At 41.9% G+C, this 17542-nt stretch overlaps 1 pseudogene; it reads right to left on the reverse strand.

The window, feature by feature from the left end:
• Positions 1 to 849: 849 nt before the first annotated feature.
• Positions 850 to 1733, reverse strand: LOC122490424 (annotated as a pseudogene).
• Between the last annotated feature and the right edge of the window lie 15809 nt (positions 1734 to 17542).

Here is a 17542-nt window from a genome sequence, read left to right on the forward strand (position 1 = left end):
CCTCACAGCTGCTGGCAAAGGGCTGGGCTACAGACTGCTGAGGAATGAAAAATGTTCCAGGGTGAACGTGCATCATCCGTGCTATGTGACATTTTACAGCCCAGCTGTCGGGCCAGAATCAATAAAAACCCTGTCAGCACAGGGTGAGGAGAATATGAAGTAGGCAAGCAAAGGGCAGGAGGGTTTGGTGCTGATGTCTCTGGCCAAGCATGTTACCACTCTAGAGGGAGAGTGGGTCAGGAATTTTAGATCTGCTCCCACCCTGGAAATCTCAACTTTGGATATAATGCAATGGAAAAGGAATCCAAATGCTCTGTGCCTTCTAAAACTAGTTCTATCTTGCTTCACCTAATGTTTGGCACGGCTAATCTTTCCTAATTTGACAGTTTTGTAACCATTTCACTTTACATCTTCGGATTGCTAAAAATCCATTCTTAACAGAAAACAAAACTTCTTTTTCCTTACTTAGGCATATTATCCACTTTTATTGTAGAAAGACATATACATATAAGTAAAAGGATCATTTCACTTGGTCTCACCATTCATAGGTAACCAGTTCACACCTGGTATATGTCTTTCCAGATTTATTTCTGTGCACATACACATGTACAAATATTTTTATGAAAATATGATCATACTGTGAATACCATTTATAATGGCCCCTTGGTATGGATCAGTTTAGATCCAGATCTTGTTTGGTGTCCATATAGGTCTGTACTGTTAAGACTGCATAGTCTTGTGCTGCATGGATGTACCAAAATTTATTTAATTCCCTGTCACTGGACATTTTTGTTGGACATTGTAAGCAATGCCTAAAATAACATTTTTGTACTAGTGTCTCTGGTATAATTATTTCCTTAGGATAGAGTCCAAGACACAGAACTTCAAGGTCTGAGAGATTAGCAGCATTTTTAAGGCTTTACAACGATGTCTATGAGGTGTATCTGTTACATCTTGCTTCATACAAATTCTTCTGTGTATCCAGAGCCCAGTCTACAGCTTTGAGCACCAGGGGGGCCAGCCGGGCGGCCTAGTCAACACTTCTGCCTAGTATGTCTGCCTCAAGGTAACTGAGCTGCTGAGGCATGGCCTGGAATTCAAATACTCTCTTGGCACTACAGGGGCAATCTGGAATACCCTTTTCTGGGGGGATATTTTCACCAGGAATCCAGATCAGGACAACACTTCCGCCAATCTCTGAGAATCTTTCCAGATTCAAAAGCTATGGTAGGTTTAAACTTCTGGAAGATTTTCTCTTCCCTGGACTCATGTTTTGCTGTGGAATCCAATTCTTTCTCGTGCGCTTCACCCACGCTTCCTATGATCTCTGCAACATCACCCTTTCCCACGACTTCAGGCGTAATGCCATCTTCTGTTTCTATTACAATTTCAAATCCTTAAAAGAGGAAGTGTGAGTCTGGAACTCAACTATCCAAAGCGGTAATGTGCTTTGGGACATCTGGAGCAGGTCTGGGGGCCCAGATAGCCGCAGGCCTTGAAGAGGGGAGCACCAGACTCCAGCTGGAGGCACAAGGATTCTCCTGTCTGTGGGGACGATCCTCAGAAGGTGTCTCATAGGAGTAATACTCCTTTTTCCTGATTCCTAAAAACTCACAGCCGTCTTAGCCTGGTGGCTCTGGTAGCAGAAGAGGAAGAAGCCTCGGTGGAAGGCATCCCACGGTGGCCAGGCAGCGACACGTGGACACGTGCACCTGGAGCACAAAGCGCTCCATGAGCGATGAGCGACGCACAGCTCACAGGCCGGCTGCTACCCCGGCGGGCCCCGCCCGGCCCCGCCCGGCCCCGCCCCCTCCGCGGGCTGCTCGCCCACCTCCGTCAGAACTGCTCCCAGACAGTTCTCTCAGCCCAGCGTGTCCTCCTCCCCAAGCCCTGCTCCGCCTCCCACTTAAATCCTTCAATATATTCATAAAAGCTGTTTTTAAATCCTTGTCTGATCCTGACATTTAAAAAATCTGTCATTTCTGGCTCTCTTTCTATTGCCTTGATCTCCGTACCCCCGAAATATGGGTCACATTTTCATACTTCTTTTCATGTCTACTATCTTTTGGTTGAATTTAAGATATTGCAAATGTTTTATTTTCGGGCATTTGGATTTTGTTGTCCTCTTTGACAGAGTGCTGGGCTTCCTTCTTGCAGGTAGTTCTCTTACCTGCAGATCAGCAGGGTCCTTCCCAGGCTTGTTTCTAAGCTCTGTTGGGTGAATCTGGAATAGCCTTTACTTTAGTGCTACTTAAGTTCTGTTCCTCAGGTGTGACCTTTCTGGGATTTCTACTGAATATCCTGGGTGTTCATCGACATATCTCCATGTGGCTGGTCAGAACTCAAATGTCTCCAGTGCCGTGCAAGCTATAATTACCAAATAGTTTCTTTTTTCTCTGGTAGCTGTTCTTTGCTTGGCCTTGTGGAATCTCCCCTGTATATCACAGAAGCTAGCCTTCAGCCAGAACCTTCAAAAGTGTCATGCAGATTTATGGAGCTATTTCCTTGCGTTGCTTTGCAACCTCAGCCTCCCTCAGCGTTCCAAACGTCTGTCTCTGTCTTCTCAGCTCAGCAAGACTGCTGTGCTCTGCTTGGATTCCTTCTCTCTGCACCATGGTTTAGAAGGTTCTTCAGGCAGAAAGCACAAGTGATTGTAGGGTTCAGCTCATTTCCCCTTTTTTTCAAAAGGTGTGTGTTTTCTGAGGACTGGAAACAGTGGTTTCTTATATCCTGTCCAGTGTTCTCATTGTTTATGGCACAAGAATTGGTCTGGAATCAATTTACTTCCTATATATTCTTTTAATGAGGTTTGGAGGGGGTTATTATGTGGTTTTAAAAAAATACAAATACAAAACCAGTATACTGGTTCTAAGAGAGGTTTTCCTCACTCTTAGAAAATAAATGGGTAAAAATAAATAGTACCTTTTCTGCCTCTGAAGACATGTGATGCCACAAAGGGTTGCAGCAGCACCCATGAGGGAAGCTGATCTAAGGGGAAGGCCAACAGGATGTTGACAATAACAGTTCTAGAAAACACCTAGGTCTGTGATAACATCAGTGAGATGACCAACCCTGAATCTGTCCTAGCTTTAAACTAGCCATTCTCAAACAGTCTCAGGGCCCCTTTACAGTCTTAACAACTATTGAAGATACCCGGGTGGCTCAGTTGGTTAAGCATCCAACTTCGGCGCAGGTCATGACATCACGGCTCATGAGTTTGAGCCCCACATTGAGCTCTCAGCTGGCAGGACAGAACCTGCTTTGGATTTTCTGTCTCCCTCTTTCTCTTCTTTGTCCCTCTGTCCGTCCCCCTGCTTGTGCACTCTCTGTCTCTCAAGAATAAGTAAATAGGGGTGCCTGGGTGGTTGAGTCAGTGAGCGTCCTACTTCTGCTCCGGTCATGATCTCGCAGTTTGTGACTTTGAGCCCCACATAGGGCTCTGTGCTGACAGCTCAGATCCTGGAGCCTGCTTTGGATTCTGTGTACCCCCCTCTCTCTATTCCTCCCCTGCTCATGCTGTGTCTCTTTGAGTCTCATAAATAAATAAACATTAAAAAAAATTTTTTTAATAAGTAGACATTTAAAAAAAATTAAAGAAAAAATAATTATTGAAGATCCCAACGAACTTTTGTATATGTGAGTTATAGCTATCAATGTTTACTATATTATTAATTGAAATTGAGAACATCAAAAACATGTATTTATTATTAATTTAAATAGATAATTGGGACACCTGGGTGGCCTAGCTGGTTGAGTGTCTGGCTTCAGCTCAGGTCATGATCTCATGGTCCACATTGGGCTCTGTGCTGACAGCTCAGAGCCTGGAGCCTGCTTGGATTCTGTGTCTCCCTCTCTCTCTGCCCCTCCCTGGCTCACAGTCTGTCTCTCTTTTTCTCTCTCTCAAAAATAAACATAAAAAAGTGTTTAAGTAGATAATTAATCTATTATAGAATCTAAAACCGATGACATATTACCACAACTAACATTTTTATGAAAAATAATGTCTTATAAAACAAAAAATAACTTAGGGATACCAGTGACATTGTTTTACATTGTTTTTGCAAATCCCTTTAATGTCTGACTTAATACCAGACAGCTGGATTTTCATAACTTCTTTTGAATTCATTTTGCTCTTATCTGTTGTTTTGGTTGAAAAAACAAACAAACAAACAAACAAACAAACAAATCTGGCCGCACTCAGATATGTAGTGGAAAAAGGCAGGAATATTTTTATTCGTGTTGAGAGAATTGTGGACATTCTTCTTTAGTAGACACCAAAAACTTAACAAGTTGCAGTTATTTACAGGTTATTTATAACGTGGGCTCTGAAAGGATCACCAAAAATACTTATACTCTGTTACAGGACTCAGGACATTTTTACTGTACAGGGTCAGACAGTCAATATTTTCCACTCTGCAGGCCTTGAAGTTTCCGTTACAGCTGCTGAGGTCGGCCAGTGTAGCTTGACAGCAGCCATTGATGATATGTGGACACATGAGTATGGTTGTGTTCCAATAAAACTTTATTTACAGAAACTTTTTTGAAATAAACTTTTTGTAAACAACTGTTGACTTCTGCTTTATTACAAATTAAAATCCATCAGTCTATCCTGCACTTGGGATGGATGTTTTTCACCATGCCAAGGCCCTGAAAGGGTTTTAGGGACTTTCAGGGGTCACTAGATCACATTTTGAGAACTACTACTGTAATATTTTTGTTATATGAGGTCAAACATTTCTTATTGTTAAAGGCATTTTCCGTTGGATCTTCTGTTCCTTGCAGCCAAAAACATCCTAGGTGATACATTCCTGGGTGGTTTCTCAAGCCAGAAATATGCACACTAAGTTTCTATTTTGGATTGTGGGAAATGGCAAATCAAACCCAACCACGTTCCTTCCCGCCAGTTTGGTGTGCGGGCAGTAGAATGGAAATAGCAAGTTGCATGTCCAGACTGAGAGGTCCTGAGCCCGCTGGGAGCCTCACAGCACTCTGGAACATTGCCAGAGAACTTCAGAAAGTTTCAGGTTTTCACTGGGAAGAACGGGGGTAACCAAAGAGTCCTCATTATCTAGACAAGGGGCATATTAGTCAGGATTCTCTAGAGAGACAGAACCAATAGGATTTATATATAAAGACATTTATTATAAGAAATTGGCTCTCATGATTATGGAGACTGGAGAAGTTCTGTGGTCTGGTTTCTGCAAGCTGGACATTCAGGTGTAGTTCAAGGCTGAGTCCATAGGCCTGAGAATCCAGAGAACTGTTAGTGTGAGTCCAAGTCTGAGAACAGAAGGTGGATGTCCTGGCCCAAACAGTCTGGCAGACAGCAAATTCCCCCCCTCTTCCACCTCTTTGTTCTAATTCAGGCCTCCAGTGGATTGGATAACGCCTGCCCACACTGAGAAGAGCAACTGTTCTACTCAGTCTACTGATTCAAATGCTAATCTCATCCAGAAACACCCTCACAGAAATGATGTTTAGCCAAATATCTGGACACCCCATGGTCCAGTCAAGATGACACATAAAAGTAACTATCACAATAGGACAAGGCAGGATAAGTCAGCATGAACTTTAGAATGTCAGACTACAGGGGAATGCGGGTATCTGAAAATGTGTGACCATGTAGGAAGACAGTGAACAGGACACCCCTGTCTGATAAGGTCCCTGTGCCAGCATCACATCTGCCTCCTACTGCTTAGAACCAACCTCAGGGAGCAGAAGGAGAGGGTGAAAACTCTGAGTTGACCGAGGGTCTCTTAAATTGACAAGTATTAATCTACATTGACTACATTGGCATTGTCATTTCTGCCAAACAGAATAGGGGCTCTTGAGATAGAAATTAAGATCAATTTTAGGAGGACTTAAAAATTTTTATATGCCTTTGTTTAAGCACTAAAAATTCATATTTCCTAACAATGGACATCATCAGACTCAAAGATTTTGCCAACCTGATGAAGAGAAATATCCCACTATCATTTTACTTCTTCTTTTTTTTTTTTTAGTTTATTTATATATTTTGAGAGAGAGTGTGTGTGCAGGAGGGGCAGAGAGAGAGAGAGAGAGAGAGAGAGAGAGAGAATCCCAAGCAGGGTCTGCGCTGTCAGGGCAGAACCTGATGCGGAGCTCGAACTCACAAACCATGAGATCATGACATGAGCCAAAGTCAAGAGTCAGATGGTTAACTGGCTCAGCCACCCAGACACCCCCATTTCTATTTCTTAATTATCAGTGAGGAAAAGCACCATTCATATGTTATTGGGGGCACTATTTTTGAATCCCCCACAGTGCTTTCGAATTCAGGGCAGTTAACATTACAGTTTAGAATCTGCAGACAAACCTATGTGCACAGAAATGGGTGCTGCTACTTTTACCTTTTTTTTTTTTTTTTTTTTTTTTGAGAGAGAGGGAGAGAGAGAGAATGAGGATGGGGCAGAGGGCGAGGAAGACTGAGAGAGAATTCCAAGCGGGCTCCATGCCCAGCACACAACCCAACTCGGGGCTTGATCCCATGACCCTGAGATCATGACCTGAGCCGAAATAAAAACTTAGATGCTCAAATGACTGAGCCACCCAGGTGCCCCTACTTTTATCTTTAAAGTGAGTAGACTTAACAGTTTGTCAAGGACTAAATAGACCACTTACAAGACATATTGCTCCATTTCAAGTTGACTTTCTGCCCTTTTTGTATGTTGATGCTGTTTACCATGGAAATTCCATTTGTTTTCATATATACACTTCCCTGCTATGCCTTCCACTCAACTCTGTTGACTGGCTTCTGGAAACAAGGCCAGGGCACTAGGCTCTGCATGATTCAGGATTTTGTTACTTCCCAAATCTCTCTTCTCTTTCGCAATACTCTAATAAAAATAATCATATACTTCTTTGAATCTACATTCCTCATGACAGGCAAGTAATTTTCCGTGTTGTGAAATTTTCTTATATATATTAAACAGCTTTGGTTTCCTTGCCTGCAAGGGTAATATCCATCTATAAATGACTTTGATTAAAAACAAACTGGGGGGCGCCTGGGTGGCTCAGTAGGTTAAGCATCCAACTCTTGACATTGGCTCAGGTCATCATCTCAGTTTCATGAGTTTTAGCCTCACGTCTGACCCTGCACTGACAGTGCAGATCCTGCTTGATATTCTCCCTCTCTCTCTCTGCCCCTCCCCTGCTTGCACGCTCTCTTTCTCAAAAATAAATAATATATAAAACAACTTTTAAAAAAAATGGTACACAGGATAAAGAAGATTCCCTGAAATCCCACTTCTCTAACATAGCAGTTATTTGCTTTTTTAATATTAGCTTTAATCATTGTTTAACTACACAGATATTTTACAAACTTATCATGCTGTGTCATTAAGCATTGGTTACCAGTCTGCTATATTTAGCCTACAAACATGATAAAACATAAGAACAATTGTATTATGGATTTTCACAGTCCTTGGCTGTTGTGAAATTCAAATATCATCACCTCTCTTTATTCTACATTTTAAATTAATTTATTTATTTACTCATTTATTCAAGAAATATAGGGGTGCCTAGGTGGCTTATTTGGTTAAGTGTCCAACTTCTGCTCAGGTCATGATCTCACAGTTCACAGGTGTAAGTCCCACATCAGAGCTTGGGGACTTCTTTGGATTCTGTGTCTTCCTCTCTCTCTGCTCTTCTCCTGCTCATGCTTGCTCTCTCTCTCTCTCTCTCTCTCAAAATAATTATAAATGAACGTTTAAAAAAATATTTATGGTGCTAGGCAATGCAGGTACAAATATAAATAAGAGAGACATTGTTCCTGCTCTTAAGGATATTACAGTCTAGGAAGGGAGGTAGATATCATCATGTGATTTTCATGCATTTACCCATTTGAGCCTTGCACTCATGTTATATTTGCACAAGCATCAAAATAGGAATGCCCATTTTTTTTAATGATCACACTAATTATGAACAAGTGGACTGATATGTGGCAGCTCTGTGTGTTTTGGTTGATCGAGTTATTTCCTCAGGACTATAAAAGCAGAACCATGGCAGGGATCTGGAAGACTTTCTGTCCACTTTTGTGGTTTAATCTCCAGACAGCACTCCCTTCTACTTCCTGCCACAGGATGGGTAGTCAGATAAAATGTTCTTCTGAATGAGAAAAACAATTAAGCATTGAAAATGTGAGAACAAGAAAACACCAGATAAAAATAGAACTCACCAGTCTGCTTTATGAAACACATTTTTAACTGGTGGATTTAAAGGTAACAGTTTTAGCTTATTCTATCCTTTGTGGACCACACCGCATCTATAAAGAGGAAGTCAGCAAAACATTAACTAACGGTACCACCTGGTATTAAAAAAAATGGTTTTATGTTTCAGGCCTAGAACTAATCATTAACCCTTTAAAAAAAAACTTTTAAAAAATTTGTTTAAGAAATATCACTTAAAACTACCAAGTTGAAAGAATGGCACAGTCAACTCTTGTATACCCTTCTTCTAATTTCAACAGTTTTTCATGTTTTGCCCATTTTCTGGCATTTGCTTGTGTATAGATATACATTTATATATATATATTTTCTGAATTATTTGAAAGTAGATTATAGACATCATAACAATTCACCCTTAAAAGTTTCAGTGTACCCCTCCTAAGGACAAAGACGTTCTCTCTTTTTTTTTAAATAATTTTTTTTAAAGTTTATTTTTTGAGAGAGAGAGAGAGAGAGCAGGGGAGGGGCAGAGAGAGAGAGGGAGACACAGAATCTGAAGCAGGCAACACAGAGCCCAATGCGGGGTTTGAACTCATGAACTGTGAGGTCATGACCTGGGCCTAAGTTGGATGCTCAATCAACTGAGCCACTCAGGCACCCCAAAAACATTCTCTTATATAACTACAAGGCCATTACTACCACCAAGAAACTTATCATTAATTCATTAGTGTCACCTAATATCCAAATGCCAGCCACAACATCCCAGGATCGTGAGTTGGCTCAGCCCATCTTCCTGCAGGCCTTGCTGCCTGGGCACTGGGCCTTGTCCCAGCCCTGTCCCCTGCCTGTCCAAACCTAGAAGTCTGACTTGGAGCAGAGACTATGTTGGACTGCCCAGAGCCTATGTCAGTCACCTCCATCCACCAGCACAGACCTCTGGATGCTGATGCCTTCCCACACCCCTATAATTGAGCTCACTGTTCCCTATCCCTGTGGGCTAGACTTGCAGCCAGGCTGATGCCTCTTGACCTTGACCTGTGGCCATTCAGTAGCTGTCCATTGATATTTCAAATGGCAAGTGAAGATGTTAATCATATGTAATAGGACTGGCCATAGACATTTCCAACTTGTTCTTGAGCACAACGCTACTAAAACAAAATGGCTTTTAGCAGCAACACCCATGCCTTAAATTTCATTAATATTTATGTCAAAAGAGATTTGCTCATAAAAGCAAGGTGCGTTTCATCTTCTTAGTGAAAGGAATGCCTTGGACCGATGAAGACCAAATTGTTGATGGTGGTGAAGTGAACTGCTTCAACTCTCATTCCCCTTGCTTATTTAATCTCTCAGCCTAAGTCTGTCTCTTGTAGCAGGGCAGGGAGAAAAAAACTCTTCAAGTCCCAGTGGCCACCTGCAATGACCGTGACAGGACTGAACACAATTAGCAAAGATTCCGTGCGAGGATGAATGGGTCAGGTGACACATACATTTGCCAGCCCTGGCTCTTGTCCTGGTCACTTGCACGTCCAGAGAACAGGGAGGACTCTGCAGAGCTCTTTGCCCATGGCAGAGAGATGCAGGCATTTCTCAAGGGCATGGGCTTATTTGAATAAGGAGTACTCCCTACTCCTGCCCACTAGGAAGGGGAACTTGCTGGAGGGACAAAAAGCCCAAGAGAAAAGGAAAAAGCCTAGGAGTGAATAAAAATAGAAACAGGCTCAATGCTCTGGCAGGCAAGATTCTCAGTGAATCTGGTCCTTCAGTGAGTAGAAATATCTCATTGAAGTGTAATCCCATGGGCAGGCTTTTGGGCTTTCTGTTTTCACCACTTTAACACCCTGACAAAGGGCTGCAGCATTGTTGATGCAGGAAGTGAAGGGAAGAGTAGATGGCTCCCTCCCCCTCTTTTTCCCTTTCATGCAGACAGTCCTGGAAGCTGTGTAGTGGTTACCTAGGCAACTGTGGATGTGAAACTCCAGAAAATGTGCTGTCAGGCGGCAGGAGATGCAACTGCTGAATTTTCTACTGGCATGACACGATGGATGCCAGGCCATTTTCTTAACCCCTCTGAACAGTTTCATCCTGCACCAGGAGGAGATCATCTCTACCTCATGTGTGCATGTGCGTGTGTGTGTGTGTGTGTGTGTGTGTGTGTGTAAGTGCCTGAACTGACACTAGAACACAGAAGGAGCTCAGCGTGGATCTCCCTTCTTTCCCACTCACCTCACAAACATGTTGTACTGAATAGGCACCACTGAATAAATGGGATAGAGATCTGATATAGAAACAGTTTTGGTAACGAACGAGACATTAATTCAGTTTCTGTAACTGGAATGATACTTAACACTTGATAAGAAAGTTTAGTTTTGGTGTTAGGTGGTAAATCTTTTGTAAATTGAAAGATCATTTGAAATGCAAATACTTCTAGTTTATTGCCTTTATTAATTTGAAAGTTTGAAAACGTAATGTTTTAGATGCTCCTTAAGCCAATACAGCTGCAATTAGTAGGGGTTTGATGAGCCTCATAAATAGCACTCCCTTTTTTTTGCTCTGCATGAATTCAGACCAAATGAGAGACGGCTGGAGGAGTTGGACATAATATCAATGGCGAAATGGCAGCATTATTACCGATAAAACCCATAGTACTGACCAAGCAACAACAATGGGCCTTTTGATGCTGCTCCTTAGAATTGGAAAGACTTCACATTCCCACCCCAGGCCGTGGCCCCTCCCCGTGTTAGCACCCCTGCCAGGGATGGGCCTCCTCGCCTCCTGGTACAGGCTGCCCACAGCACCCTCTCCTGGCAGGCAGACCACCATCCAAGCAACGCAGTGTAATTAGAGGTTGCGGACCATGTGGGCCTTAAGGACTTCAAAGGAGTTAAAACTAGACGTTTCCAATTGAATTAAAGAAACGAATTCCCCCTTCAGGACTCCGAGGCTCCTGGAAGTTGGTCACCAGTGGAAACTTAGCTGAGCCCCTGTCTTCAAGTGCCTTCAGCTAGAAAGCTGCCTCACCCACACGCATGGTCCCTTCCTCAGGGACATGTTGCATGTTGAAGAGGGCATGAAGGTTTAGCCCCCTTGCCTCAATTTGGGACATCCCTGAAGGATCATCTCCAGGGCATCCCCTGGGACTCCAATATCCTTCTTGGACAAATCTCTCCAAGTCTGTTTCCCAAGGGACCGTTGGGAGACAAGTAATTTTCAAGTAACTGGATCATGTATCCAGATTGTAAGGAGGTGATAGACTCTACCATACAGAATTATATCTGGAAACTCACATTCTTCTGTCATTTTCTTCATATATTTATACGATCATATTTCTCCCCAGTTTTTTTTTTTCTTCAGTTGCTTCTCTGTAGAGTTGCTATTCATCTGATGTTGGGCCTCTGGCTAGCCCTCTAATTTTTTTCAGCAAATTCTTTCCTATTTTCCATACCCCTACCCCTTTTAGATTTGCTTGACTTATATCTTCCAGGTTCTCAACTGAGTTTTCAATTATGTTCTTATATTTTCTAATTTTTAAGAATTTTTCTCAATTCTTTAGTTTTACCTTATATGTGTTCTATTCTTATTTCATGGATACACTATATCATCCCTTCTCTGAGGAGATTCATGAAACTTTTAAAAGATGTTTTCTTTTCCCTTCGTAATTTTCTCCATGTTTCTTTCTTTCTTTTTAATCCTTGTTTACTTGTTTGAGCCTCTGTCTTTCATGATAGAAGCTTTTTATAAGTATCTGGTAATCTTTAGTTGTATGCTCATTTTTTAAAAGTTTATTTAATTTTTTTTTTCATAGACAGAGAGCACAAGCAGGGGAGGGTCAGAGAGAGAGAGAGAGAGAGAGAGAGAGAATCACAAGCAGGCTCCTCACTGTCAACACAGAGCCCAACATGAGGCTTAAGCTCATGAAGAGCGAGATCATGACCTGAGCTGAAATCAAGAATTGTATGCTTAACTGGCTGAGCCACCCAGGCCCCCTGTGTGCTCATTTCTAAGACAGAGTCACTAAGAAGCTAATCAGGACCTCTGAGCCCATGCGTAGAGCGTTTTGAGCATAAGATTCATTAGGTGAATTATGGGTGATCTGTCCTGTTGTTTGCTTGGAGAACTGTCAGTGGCAGTGTACAAATTGGACAATAGCTGAATATTTGCTCTTTGATGGTGAAATTTTGTGTGTCAACTTAGCTGAACTATGGAACCCAGCTGTTCAGGCAAACAATAGTCGAGATGTTGCTGTGAAGGTATTTTGTAGACATGATTCACATTTCAACCAATTTACCGTTTTATTAACAGATTACCCTTTATAATATGGATGAGCCTCATCCAATGGTTGAAGTCCTTAAGAACAAAAACTGAGGTTTCCCAGAGATGATTCCCTTCCAGACTGTCACATAGAAACCCTGCCTGAGTTTCCAGCATGTGGGCCAGCCCTGCAGATTTCAGGCTTTCTTGGTTCTGTTTCTAGAGAAACTGACTGATACACACTCCTTTACCATATGATTTTGCTACTCCACCAATCAAGAAGTGGAGTCTATTTCTCCACCTCTTGAATCTGGATTTGGCCACATGATTTGCTTTTGCCAACGGGACATTAACAAGTGTGATACAAGGAAGGGTAGGAAAAGGACTTGTGGATTGGGGCTTGCCCTCTCCTGCCACTGGGGACCATTTTGCCACCACATAAACAAGCAAGATCAACCTGATGGATGATGAAAGACACATGGTTTTTCCAGCTGACATCAAGCCAACTGCCAAACATGACAGTGAGTCCCTCACTAGACCAACAAGCCTGCCAGCCAATAGACATGTGAGTGAAGCTACCCTAGAACATCAAGCCCTAAATGAACTGGCCCATAAAAAAACCACTCAGCCAACCCTCAAGCCTATAATTAGTAGTAAATATTTTGTCTTAACCCACGAAATTTGGTGGTGGATCTTTATGCAGCAAAAGATAGCATATATAATCATTATTATTACGTCTTTCTTCTTAAAATGATCATATGGCTCAGATTATCCCCACCAATACCCTGCTTCTTCTGCCTGGCTGCCAGCATTCCAACTGATGAGTAGAAGGCTGGAGTTTTGAGCATTCATAATGTAAATATTCATTTAGTCCCCTGAATAAAGTATGGCCAACTATGAAGTTTTAGAGGACATAAGGTGTTCACACAGGAGACTAACCTCACTTCTAACAACAAGTGCAAGTTCAAGGGGCCCCCAGAAACACACTCAGTTTTAGTAATTTGCCAGAAGGATTCACAGAACTCACTGAAAGCTGTTATGTTCATGGTTATGGTTTGTTATGGAGAAAGCATATAGGTTAAAATCAGCCTAGACAGTTTAAGTGTTTGCCTTTGGCTCAGGTCATGATCTCACGGTTCATGGTTTCGAGCCCTGCATCAAGCTATCAGGCTCTGTGCTGACAGCTCAGAGCCTGGAGCCTGCTTCAGATTCTGTGTCTCCTTCTGTCTCTGTCCCTCCCCCACTCACGCTCTGTCCGTCTCTCTCTCAAACATAAATAAACATTAAAAAATATATATTTTTAAATCAGCCAAGACAGGAGACACTTGGGGAAGAGTCCTAAAGGGTCCAAATGTAGAGATTCCAGTCATCTTGTCCCCATGGAATCAAGGACAATGTTAACCCCTAGGATATGTGTATGAAACACACACAACCAAGAAGTTCACCTGAGCCTGTGGGGTCCAGAGTTTTTATTGGGGCTTTTATCTCCTGCCATCAGGGACACATACTCCTCACATGGCCAACATTTAGTCTCCAGCCCCTTCTGATACCTTCAGTCTCTAGTTCCTGGGAGATCTAAACTAGTACCAAAGCCCTTATCATAAAGCACATTGACAGACTGTCTGGTGGCTAAAGCCCTCAAGCAAATAAAAACGCTCCTATTAGACATTCCAGGGCCTTAGAAATCACTTCCCAGGAGCCAAGAGCAAAGGCCAGACCTCCCTTTGGATAAGAATAAGTTTTCACTATATAGGTCACCCCCAAGCTTTTGGCCAAGACTCTGTTACAGCAAAACAATTACCTTTGTCTGGGCATCTATAATTAATATAGCATTTACCACACAAAGCAATAGTAACTCACCCTATAAAGCCATGACATACATGTTCATATTATTGTACTGGGTTGATTACTCTTTTCCCTTCTCAATGTATGCTATTTGTACTTTATGATAATCTTGTACAGAACTGTTTAGCATAAAAATTAGGTGATGGTTAGTTAAATCCAGTTGTTCCTCAAGCCAGTCATTTTATTAATCCTGATGAGGACTTAATTCAATTTCTCAATGTATTTGATTATCAATATCAGTATTACCATAAGACCTGTTTACTTAAGGTGGTTAACTCTGATCCACAAGGCCAATGTTACACCATATCACCATATCAGGTTGCACAGCAACCTGAAAAATAAGAGTCAAAAGATCTGCCATATTACCAGAGCCCCACTGAGTCATTATCAATTAGTCCAGTCCATCATCGAATCTTGTGATTTCTCTCTGAGTCATGTCACTCAGTTTGTAGGCTTCCATTTGACTGTGTCAAGGTTTCAAAGGCAAGAGTAGTCCACCAAAGTGTATGGCTCCACCCTTTCAGGCATCTGGTGTAATTGGGCTAAGAGACAATACCATCTCTTGTCCGAGTCTCTCTCAAGGCCCCAATATAATAGTGCATTTCCTTCATTGTGTAAACCATTTATTCATTCCTTCTATCCTCACCTTTTATCCTCACCATTCCTCCTTCTCCACATTTACCATTTTAGTTTTACCAAGCATTTCCGCCTTCTTTTTTGGAAAGGATTTTATGTTTGGCTACTGTATTGGTCTAGATTGCCAGCAGCAATACTAGTCTAGCAAGTACCTCTCCCTCAATCCTCTCTCATTCATGTAAGATAGGGTTTCATGTGTACAGAACTAGTGGACTTTCTTGACCTCTAGATAGTGTAGCTGCATTCACTGTTAACCTCAGTATTGCAAGATGAGATAAAGGCACCACCCACTCCATCAGACCCTTAGTAATTCTGACATAAGATTCAAAATTATGGTGACAGTTTCTTGCTTAGGGATCATCCCTCCTACTGGCACCTGTGGTTGTTGCTCTGTTCCCAGTACCACTGTATTAGGTAGGAAAAAAGAAAGTTGAGGTTATATGGGGAAGAATTGTAGAGTAATAGCATCCCCTCCTATCTCATTCCCCAGATCTCATAGAAAAATGGAGAAATCTACCTGATGGGTACACTTCATTGGCCCTCTTTATGTTGAGTGTGAGCACATACTCATGAAGGCATGTAAGCCAGCCCTTCATGCCTTAATCATCGACTGTTCTAGTTATCTATCAAACTATCAGGATCAAAGTATGTTTCTTGAGCTGAAGACATGTGACTTGATGGCACAACTTGGTACAATATCTTCTAGTTCAGTCCTTTCATAGTATTTTGAACATTCACCTCTATCACTAGGTATGCAAAACTCAATCCAGAGCAAGTGTCTACTATGGCAGGAACCTAGTTGTAATCTCTAGGAGCATCAGCTCGATTTGACAGCTATGTGCATAGCCTTCCCCTTGGAGACTGCCCCAGAGCCATCTGCAGCCTCTCTCTTTCTTGTGGGCAGACTGTACAGTTGGTATTTTGTGCTTCATAGGGTGCAGGAGGAATATGTCTAAATTTAGCCCATCTCTGAATTGCTATAGGACAACACAGGAGGCCACCTCAAGTGAGTGCACAAGGATTGCCACTGGCCAATTCCAGCTATTTCCTGATACCAGGAGGAGGTTCTTCTCATAGGCATTGACATGTCCTACTTTAATGTACCTCTTGTTGTGCCTGGGTGTCTCAGTTGGTTAAGTGTGTGACTCTTGATCTCAGCTCAGGTCTTGATTTCAGGGTCATGAGCTCAAGCCCTGCGCTGGGCTCCACACTAGGCATGAAGGCTACTTAAACAACAAAATTAATAATAATAATTATTATTATTACTATAATAATTATAATAATTATAATGAAATCATAATAAATAATAAATAAATAATAATAAAGTTTTAAAATAATAAAAATTCCCATAATGATTTTCATAAGGCTGTACCCCATATGGATATCCCTTTAATAGGCCAGCTTTCCATTGTCTATCTGCCTGACCCCACAGCCCGGCCATTGGCCACCACCATGAGTCAGTAAAAACCCAAACACAGAGGCAAATAGCAGGCATTCCAGCCCACTGAGCTGAATTGTTTTTATTTTCTTCAATACGAATGGCTTGGAACAGTTCACTTTGGAATTCTTACCCATAAACCAAGAGGCTTTGTGTTGGTCAATAGAGAGTTGGTCAATAGAGAGTGGTCAATGTCTACTCAAATAGACATAGGGGCTAGCAGCGCCTCAGGTGGTTCCAAAGTCAGACCCAGAGAAAAAGGAGCTCCCTGCTCAGGAATATATCTCCTTGTTTTCCCTTAGCACCATTTCCTATATAAATAATTTCTTTTTTATTATGGAACTCTTCTGAGCACTCCCCTCCCCATTATAATATTTTTAGGACATTATCCAAGACATTATAGGTATTTCAATATTATTCTATGTCTTTCAGTCATAGGAACAATTTCAACTCATGTCAAATAGCAAGCTAGTAATTGTCTTTCAAATGGGAATGTTCTGGAATTTTCAAATGGAAACCCCAGTGGTCATTGCTGGGTGGCACTCGCAGGCTTTTGCCATTAGCTCCAGTCTGCACCCAACATAGGGTTATTGTACAGATAATCTGTCTGTACCAGCACCCCAGTCGAATTAACAATCTGTGTGGGCTCAGGCAATGTTTTTGACTCCCATTTAGCTGTCTAATTAATAATGGCTGAAAGGAGGCTTTACATGACTTCTGTATGATGATACTAGGTAGGGGAAGCATGCCTCAATTAGACACAATATTCACCCCCATAATATATTCAGGTAACAGAGACACAACCACTTCTCATAGTCTGTTCAAACATTTCATACAACTTTTCACCTGAATCCCACTATTTCATTCTCATCCACCCAATCTAACTGTAGCCACTGTCAGAACTTTACTTTCAAGCATTGGCATCATGGCACACAGGGCTCCCATGTCAAGGAGTCCCAGAAACATCATTCTTAGACTCCTCAGCTATTTTACCCACTCATGTGCACAAACCCTTGGGCCCTTTGGCCAATCATTAACTTGATTAGGTTGTGGAACCATCACCTCAAGCAATTCTAGAAGGTTTTCCCATTTTCATCTTTGCCATCCAACTTTTGAAATTCTTTCAAACTAGGGTGAATAAAGCAGATTTGTGTAAGGCCTTTCAGTGTGGGGTCCTGCAGTGGCTCTC

This window comes from Prionailurus bengalensis, chromosome B2 (assembly GCF_016509475.1).
Source record: "Prionailurus bengalensis isolate Pbe53 chromosome B2, Fcat_Pben_1.1_paternal_pri, whole genome shotgun sequence".
Taxonomy (NCBI): Eukaryota; Metazoa; Chordata; class Mammalia; order Carnivora; family Felidae; genus Prionailurus; species Prionailurus bengalensis.